A 9,571-nucleotide genomic window follows, 5' to 3' on the forward strand; every position below is an offset into this window, starting at 1 on the left:
ACTTGAAGCTCCTATAAAAGGAAGTGATATGTAATGAAAGACAGATATATAATTAGGGAAATTTGCTGCTATGCCACTACTACAGGGTCTGGGCTAAGAGAAAAACCCAGAGCTGAAGGCTAGAGTGTTCTAGAGTCTATGGCAGTCCAACAAGGAAAATATTGAATACACACTTTCTCTGATCCCTGCCACATGCCCCAGTGGTCTCCAGAAGCAATCTGTCCTTGTCTACTCCTTTGAGTTCAAAGGCTTCCTAGGCCTGGTAAAACTGGAAAGGGATATCACTAGTTTAACCCTCTCTGTATTTATAACAAGCTGAGATGTAGAGAAACAAGGGACTTGCTCAAGGCCACAGCACTGAAATTTGGACACTTTTTCACTTTAGAGTGCTTTGTAACAGGTCTTGTTCAATGACACACGTAAAACCCAGTGGAATTGCTCTTTGCCTATGGGAGGGGAAGGAAAGAAGGTGAATCATGGAACCATGGAAAAATAGTCTAAATGAATTAATTAAAGAAATAAACTTAATTAGAGTGATTTCTATCATTGCTTTTTGAGTACCTGTATTATCCCTACAACTTGATTATCAACTCCGTGAGGGCAGGGACCAGGGTATGTTCACTATGTCTCTTCCGGTCCCCATCACAGGTCCTCAAACCAAAGAATTCACCAGTGAATGAGTTGCTTTTTTTTGGTTTGTTTTACCTTTTTGTCAAGTGGAGGGGGAAGTGGGAATGAGAGAAAATTAATTTTTGTTAAATAAAAAGCATAAAGTAAAAAACAATCACCACGTGAAGCTCGTTGCTCTCTCTGTAGACGATGCTTTCTGGGCTCTCTTTATTCCTTCAGTTTCTTTTTCTTGTTTTATAGCTATAGCTAGCATTTGTAGTACTATATCAAGCTGTATGTCCAAATAAAAGGTAAAATGGCATAGTAGATAAATGGAAGACTTCAGAGATGGAAAGCCCTGGGGTCTCATCCTGCCTCTGTGTGAGAGCATCCCTTTCAGTTTGGCGGGCTTGGGGATTGCATCATTATAGTTGTTTGTCCTGCGTTTTTCTGAAGAGGACCAAGGACATCATGGGGTGATGTCTTGACTTGTTTGTGAATTGGATTTAAGTGAGATAGAGTTGTTCACCTAAGTCCAAGGGCAAGACAAAAGTCAGGACAACTGATGATGGCTGGGGATGCAGTGGATGACTCTGGTGTCTTCAATGTCTGACCAAGTTCTAGGGGCTCCAGAGCGCCTGCCTCAGCCCCTTGGAACAAATTGTTCTAATCCATCCAATTAGCCTTCAGCTTGGGGAAGTCTTCACAGGGCTGGGGTAGACCCCCCTTTAACTCTTTGATGGGTTAGTGGCTCATCAGTTGCCCTCATCTTCATGGTTTAGCCTGCCTGCTTTGAAGGTTTACTGGGATGTGGCCGCTGCACATGCTACAGCTTCTTGGAGCCACAGGTGGGAATCGGGTAAAATGTAAACATCAAAGGTGGGTGAGCAGCCCTGAAAAGGCCTCTGCAAGTCTTCACGCCAGAGGTGCTTGTCTTTCCAGAATACTCTGGACACCCTTATGAGGGCCTTCCAGATATATTCTAAGACCTATTGGGGATGGCAGTCTCCCACCCCAACCTAGTTGCCCTCCCCCAGAAACACCCTAAAAAATAGTGAGAGTGGAAGCAGAAGCGACTGCCACAACCACTGGGGGGCAGACTACTGCCACATACAACTTCCAGGGGCTTCTCACTTCTGGCTGGACTTCCGGTGCTTCTAGGGCAGACCTCTAAGCTGTTCATGGAGCAGAGCTCCAGCACTTTGGGGGTGACTGCTGATAATTGAAACCATGGGAAATAAAACCATAGATAAGGAGTTTCTTTTAAAACCCCAGGGAGTCCCTGAGTGCTTCGGGAAAGAAGCCTTGTGATTTGGTAGCAAGCCTTCTGGCCCTGGAGTCAACCAAGACATCCTTCACATCTTACCTCCACCAGGGGTAAGTCATTTCACTTCCTTGGGCCTCAAACTCCTCATCTGCAAAATGGGGATGATTATATTTGTACTATCTCCTTCTTAGGACTTTTGTGAGGACAATACATTTCTAAATATAAGTATATTATAAAATATCCTACAAATGTGACCAGTTCATTGAATATTAAGTATCTCCTAGGTACGGGAAACAGCTTATACCCTTGAGGAGCTTACGCTATCCTGAGACTAATATATATATACAGAGATAAGTAAATATAGAATATACTCAAAAGAATTTTGAGGGGGTCCCTTTGGAGGAGGGGGATTTGAATTGAGCCTAAAAGGTAACTAGGAGTTCCAGAAGCCAGAGGCACAGAAGAGAGGCTTGTGCAGATAAAGGCACAGAGTTGGGAGATGGCTATAGCAGGGACGGCACGAGGGAGAATGATGTGAAATCAATCTAGAAAGGGAAATCAGAATGGAGCTTTATTTATTTATTTTATTTAGAATATTTTTCCATGGTTACAGGATTCATGTTCTTTCCCTTCCTTCCTTCTCTCTTCCCCCCACCCCCTCCCGGAGCCAATGCCCAATTCCACTGGGTTTTACATGTGTCATTGAGCCAAACCTATTTCCATATTGTTAATATTTGCATCGGGGTGATCATTTAGAGTCTACATCCTCAATCATATCCCCATCAACCCTTGTAATAGACCAGTTGTTTTTCTTCTGGGTTTCTACTCCCACAGTTCTTTATTTTTAATTGAAAAATTTTATTTAGTTAATTCATTTAGAATATTTTTCCATGGTTACATGATTCATGTTCTTTCCCTGCCCTCCTCCCACCCCACTCCCATAGCCAATGCCCAATTCCACTGGGTTTTGCATGTGTCATTGACCAAAGTCTATTTCCATGCTATTCATGTATTTAGGTACAGTTGGGTTTTTTTTAAACCCTTACCTTCCATCTTGGAATCAGTCCTCTGTATTGGTTCCAAGGCAGAAGAGTGGTAAGGGCTAGGCAATGGGGGTCAAATGACTTGTCCAGGGTCACACAGCTAGGAAGTGTCTGAAGCCGATTTGAACCCAGGACCTCCCATCTCTAGGCCTGACTCTCAATCTACTGAGCCACTCAGCTGCCCCCTAGATAGTTTTTAGTAATTGCTTTCTGACATTTTGCTATCCCTGTTCTCTTCTTCCTTCCCGTTTCCCTTCCCTGACAGCAGGTAATGTGATATAGCTTCTACATGTCCAATCCCTCTTTTAATTCCCTGGGTCAGAAAGTTCTCCTTAACTGAGGAGCCTCCTCCATTTCAGAAGGAGGAAGGAAGAGCTGGGCTGACAGGATACTTTGAAGCTAAATCTGCATTATTAACATTTTCTCCATCACTTTCTTAAGTCTAGACAATCATTAGAGCCAGAAATCAAGCCCTGAGCTGTCTCATTTGCTGATTTCCCAGCAGTAAATGGGGACTGAAAACTGAACAGTGGCTCATCGCCAGCTGTATCTTGCCCTGCTGAATGAAGGCCACTTACTGTATTCAGTCTTAGCTCCATTTTTCTCCTGTTCCTGGATCCACTAAGCTTAAACTGAGTAACTCCTGGCCACAGAGTAATCCCAAGTGTGGCCTTTCCTTATCCTTTTCAAAATCATAAGATGACAGCACTGGAAAAGATCTTGTCACCCAGGGTGTTTTCAATCCCTTTTTGGGTCTCACACTCCTTTGGCAGTGCTGTGGAGCCTCAGGATCCTTTTCTGAATAATGGTTTTAGATACATAAAATAAAATTCAGAGTGCTACCAAGGAAACAAATCATACTGAAATCAAGATGTAAATTTTTTTCTCCCAGGCCAGTTCATGGACCACCTGAAATCTATCTTTATAGAGCATCTTATCCAACACACTCTTACTTTCATTGACCTAGAGGTGGAAGGGACATTGGAAATCATCTTGTCCAACCCTTTCATTTTGCAGATGGAGGAACTGAAGCCCAGAAATGATGCAATGACTTTTCCAAGGTCATACAGATAATAGATGGCAGAGGCAGGATTTTAACTCATGGCATCAAACCTGGTATTTTCTACTGTACTATGCATTTCCACATTGTGCATAAATGGAAACTGAGGCCTAGAGAGGAGAAAGGACTTATCTAAAGTCACACAGTTAGTGGGGGAAAGCTGGGACCAGAAGTAGAGCTCTTGCACCCATGCCATACTGCATTAGGCCTGTGCAAGCCTTTTCATAGGTAGGAGACAATGCAGTGGGAAGGGTGTTTGGATTCAGAGGATTATTCAGGAAAGTGACTTGGATGGACTGGCACCCAGAGGCCCAAATTTTCCCCATTTTTTTCTTCACTCCCCATTTCTAGCCATACCTTGTTTCCCTCCCAATCTGATCCACTTCCTGAATTCTTTTTTTTTTTAAATTTTTAAATTTAAATATTTTCCATGGTTACATGATTCATGTTCTCCCCCCCCCCCCCTTTTCCCTCCCTCCTCCCAGAGCTGTCAAGCAATTCCACTGGGTTATACATGTATTATCACTTGATACCCATTTCCACATTACTCATTTTTTGTAATAGAGAAACCTTTTAAAACCAAAACCCTATATCCAATACCCATGTAAACAAGTGAAAAATCAAATGTTTTCCTTCTGTGTTTCTACTCCCACAGTTTTTTCTCTCAATGTGGATAATATTCTTTCTCATGAGTCAATTACATTTGATCGTCCCACCGTGTTTCAGTCTCTGTGTAGAATGTTTTCTTGTTTCTGCTCATTTCACTCTGTATTAGTTCATGGAGGTCTTTTCAGCTGGTCTGGAAATCAAGCAGTTTGTCCTTCCTTATTGCACAGTAGTATTCCATCACCAACATATACCACAATTTGTTCAGCCATTCTCCAATTGAAGGGCATTCCCTCATTTTCCAATTTTTGGCCACCACAAAGAGCGCAGCTATGAGTATTCTTGTATAAGTCTTTTTCCTTATTATCTCTTTGGGGTACAAACCCAGCAGTGCTATGGCTGGATCAAAGGGCAGACAGTCTTTTAGCTCCCTTTGGGCATATTTCCAAATTGCCATCCAGAATGGTTGGATTAATTCACAATGCATTAATGTCCCAATTTTGCCACATCCCTCCAGCATTCATTACTTTCTTTTGCTGTCATGTTAGCCAATCTGCTAGGTGTGAGGTGATATCTCAGAGTTGTTTGATTTGCATTTCTCTGATTATAAGAGATTTAGAGCACTTTTTCATGTGCTTATTGATAGTTTTAATTTCTTTATTTGAAAATTGCCTATTCATGTCCCTTGCCCATTTATCAATTGGGGAATGGCTTGATTTTTTTGAACAATTGATTTAGTTTCTTATATATTTGAGAAATTAGACCTTTGTCAAAGGTTTTTGTTATGAATGATTATTTCCTAATTTGTTGCTTCCCTTCTAATTTTGGTTGCATTGGTTTTGTTTGTACAAAACCTTTTTAATTTAATGTAGTCAAAATTATTCATTTTACATTTTGTAATATTCCCTGCCTCTTGCTTGGTCTTAAATTCCTTCCTTTCCCATAGATCTGACAGGTATACTATTCTATGTTCACCTAATTTATTTATGATTTCACTCTTTATATTTAAGTCATTTATTCACTTCCTGAATTCTTGATGGATAAAACAGTGTTGTCTCCTCAGAGTTATTTTCTTTGAGGAGAAAAATTTCGGGGGAGACGTTAGCTGTCTCACAATCAATATATGCTTGATAAAGGGTTAGACCTCACTAAAATGCCCAGCAATTCCATTTGCCATGTAGTCAACAAGATATAGGAAACTTCAGACTGCAGGTCTCCTGAACTAGCTGATGTTTTGACAGCAGAGTGTGAAGGGCTTTTGGGTATGCATAGCCTGCAATTAAGAGACAACTGGTAGCTCTGAGCTTCCTGTTCCTGCTGCCCATACTAGGAGGGGACACCCTGAGAGAGGAGGAGGGTCATTGGTTGGGTTTCTTCCTTGCTTTTCAGGAAATGTCTAGTTTCCAAGAAGCCTTTCTTCTGGGCATTCTTGTTGCCTGCTGCTTCTCATGCCACAAAAAGTTCAAAAGACCCAACCCAGTCCAGACACTGTCTTCCTTTTGTCACTTCCTTTAGAAACTGCTTTCTGCTGCAAACCTGGTGTTTTCTCTTGTATTATGCTATTCCACATTGCACAGAAGTGGATACTGAGGCCTAGAGGGGGAAAGAACTTGTCAAAGGTCACCCAGCTAGTCAATTAGGGGAAATCTTGCACCAGAAGCAGTGTTCTTGAACGGTAGTATGTGGATATGATATTCATATACTACTGATAGCCAGAGAGGCAGGTAATACACATCAGTTGCCCAAATGATCAAAGAAAATTTGAAAAGATCCCCTTCCAACCTCCTCATTTTACTCAGAGTCTTGTGCCATTTAGGCCCCTGATATGACAGACCAGATTTTCCTTGGAGGGTGTGTGTGTCTTTTTCTCTCTCTGATGATCTTTGTGGCTCACATTACCTTCATAGGAACATGGGAACATGTTTATTTTACTTGTCTCTCTAAGAGTCTTTAGGTCTGCTGCAAGAATTCAGTCTAAGATGGTGAATATAGAACAGATTTTATTGAATATCACAGCAAGAAAAACTTAAAACAGATAACTGGCTCATATCCAGGCTTCTACTGTCTTGCTCACTCTGGAGGTCATGGGTCCTACTTTCTTTCTAGATCTCTCTCTAGTCCATGCACTCATGATCCCTGAAAGGGTTCATGTTGCTCCTTGGGACATGTGATTCCCTGCTGAACCAACTCTTTTTCCTTTATTGGGGATGTGTAGATGGTCTGGCCTCCAGGTTGGCATCTCCCTCTCCTTCCATGGTTCCATTTGACACTATTTCTTCAGTGCATGTGGTCCTTCCCTGTAGAGGTTGTAGGAATTGTCAACGTGGAAGATAGAAGTCCCCAAATTTGTAGCTTAGAGGGATTTGGTCATCCCCAGTTTATTTAGTTTGGAGGTAGAAACCCCAGGTTTGACCTTGTCACATGAGAATTTCCTCCCTGAGGGAAAGTCCTACTTTGCTGGTCTCAGACTAACAATAGACTTTAAGATGTTAAGTGCCTCTTTGGTCCCAATGGTTTTTCCCCCTAGGCTAAAGTCCTTTACCTTGGTGGCCTGGCCCTGGGCTGGGTCATTCCCTTTTGTGTCCATTGCAAAGCATCTGCCCTACTAGCTCAGTTGGTAGGGTGTGAGACTCTTGATCTCAGGGTCTTGGGTTTGAGCCCCACATTGTCTGGGAGTTGTCATCTAGTATGGTGGCACTCCCAGGGGTCAGTGTCCAGAGCGGCCAGAGTTCAATCCTTGGACTCTGAGCAGTCAGGTGGTGCACAACTCTGTGTTGAGGCCTACTATTGCATTGAACTCCTTTCCCTTAGTTAAAGAAATGATTTCGACTATTTAATAGTTCTGTGTTTTTTCCCCAGTCAACATTTTGGAGGTCCTACCGAGATCCGAAGTCCCAGCTTCCTGAGCTGCTCTGCTAATGAGGACCCCAAGACTTGAGGTACCCACACAACTCATTTGGGGTTGAGTCAGGAGTCCAGTTAGCAGGGGGGCCAGGTAAGTGGCTCTGGGAGGAAGGACTCATTCTCCTGTATTTGGGAGTGACTCTATCCTTGGAAGGAGGGTGTGACATACTGGGAGAGGCTTCTGGAGACAAGGAGAGTCATTTGACATCTTAAAGTCTATTGTTAGTCTGAGAGCAGTGAAGTAGGACTTTCTTTGCCTCAGGGAGGAAACTCTTGTGACAAGGTCAAACCTGGCGTTTCTACCTCCAAACTAAATAACCTGGGGATCACCAAGTCCCTCTAAGCCACAAGTTTGGGGACTTCTAGATTCCCCGTTGACAGAATGTAGAAATCTTTCTTGAGGCCCATGAGCAGCCATGTTTATCCTTTGAAGGACCAAGTCATAAGGGGCCAACTCAAGCATGAGTACTCATTAATTGGGCAATGAGGACTCAGGAAAAAAGACTACATGTCCCTCTCAAGAAAGGGGACTCATATGACCCTCCTGGATGTATGTCTGGGAATACTGATGGGGAAAACCATGGTCCATAAAGCAAAGAAGACCTGCCAAAGGTTACACGGCAACCTTCCTCACAGAGCCAGGACTAGAACTTGGGTCTTCTGACTACTAGCCCAGAGCTCTACCCATTATGTTTACCTCTCCAAAGGCAGATCTCCTAGCAAAGTGCCCAGGGATGTAGGTCACTGTCATTCCTCATTCTCCTAGGCAAAGGGCAGGTGGGTTCGACAGGGCAATGGCCGTTGGCATTCGAAGCCCTTTATTACCCTTCCTCCTTTCCAGTCTTCTTATGAGTTACTCTCCTCCATAAACTGTCATCCAGCGACACTGGCCTTCTTGTTATTACACACCTAGACACATACACAGACACGGATACATGCTCTCTGACGTTTAATCTCCAGATTCTAGGCATTTTTGCTTGCTGTCTCCTCATGCTTGGAACTCTCTCCCTCCTCATCTCTGCTGACTTAGCTGAAGTCCCACCTTCTGCAAGAAGCCTTTCTCAGGCCTCCTCGATGGATCTCCATGTGTTCCCTCTGTGATTATATATTATTATTATTTTATCACACTTATGCCTTATTTGTACGTAGTCATTTCCATGTCAGGTCATCCCGGTAAAGCAGCTATGGGCCACAGCAGATAGAGCTCTGGGCCTGGAGTCAGGAAGATCTGAGTTCTAATCCAATCTCAGAGACTAGCTGTGTGACCCTGGGCAAATCAATCTGGGGTTCCTTAACTTTAAAATGGGTATAATAATGGCACCTCTCTCCCACGGTTGTTGTAAGGATTAAATGAGACAATGTAAGGTGCATGGTACCATGCTTGGCACATGGTAGGCGTTTATAGGTGTTTCTTTCCTTCCTTTCTTTGTATATATACATGGCTAGGCATGTGGTATCCAGCACGTAGTAGGCCCTTTATTGATACTTGTTAACTTGGCTTGAGCTAGATGGCTTGGCCTCTTCTTTCCTGATGCAGAAGTTCCCCTTGATACCTCCTTCAACTCAATATATTACCTTTTTGTTTACAGTCTCTTTGGGCAATTTTCCTTGGCTTATCTCCAAGCCAATTTGAATTAATTCTTTAAGCATGACCCTGTGAGTCACCGAATTAAATGTCTTCCAGATATTACAAGTTGCCACGTACTCTGCATTTGAGCCATTCATCTGAAATAACAGCAAAACACCCTGTGTGCTGCCATCGTCCTTAGTGGTGAGCTCAATACATACTCATTGATCAAGACGACAATGAACTTCAGTTGGCATTCTGGGTCCTTCAGGAGCGTGGGCCAGGGATTACTCATGGCTCTATTATTCTTCCGAATGGTGTCACCCAGATTCTGTCTGGGGGACAGACCTCTGGGCCAATGAATACCAGATTCTATGCTGGGTTCCCAGGGGACATGACTCTATTAAAGATTAGAGACTAGGACAATATAACCTCAGGACACAGAACTTTCCAATAATTAGACTTGCACAGAAATGGAGTGCGTTGTCTTAAGATGAAAGAAGCTCTCTATAACT

Source organism: Monodelphis domestica, chromosome X (genome assembly GCF_027887165.1).
Source record: "Monodelphis domestica isolate mMonDom1 chromosome X, mMonDom1.pri, whole genome shotgun sequence".
Taxonomy (NCBI): Eukaryota; Metazoa; Chordata; class Mammalia; order Didelphimorphia; family Didelphidae; genus Monodelphis; species Monodelphis domestica.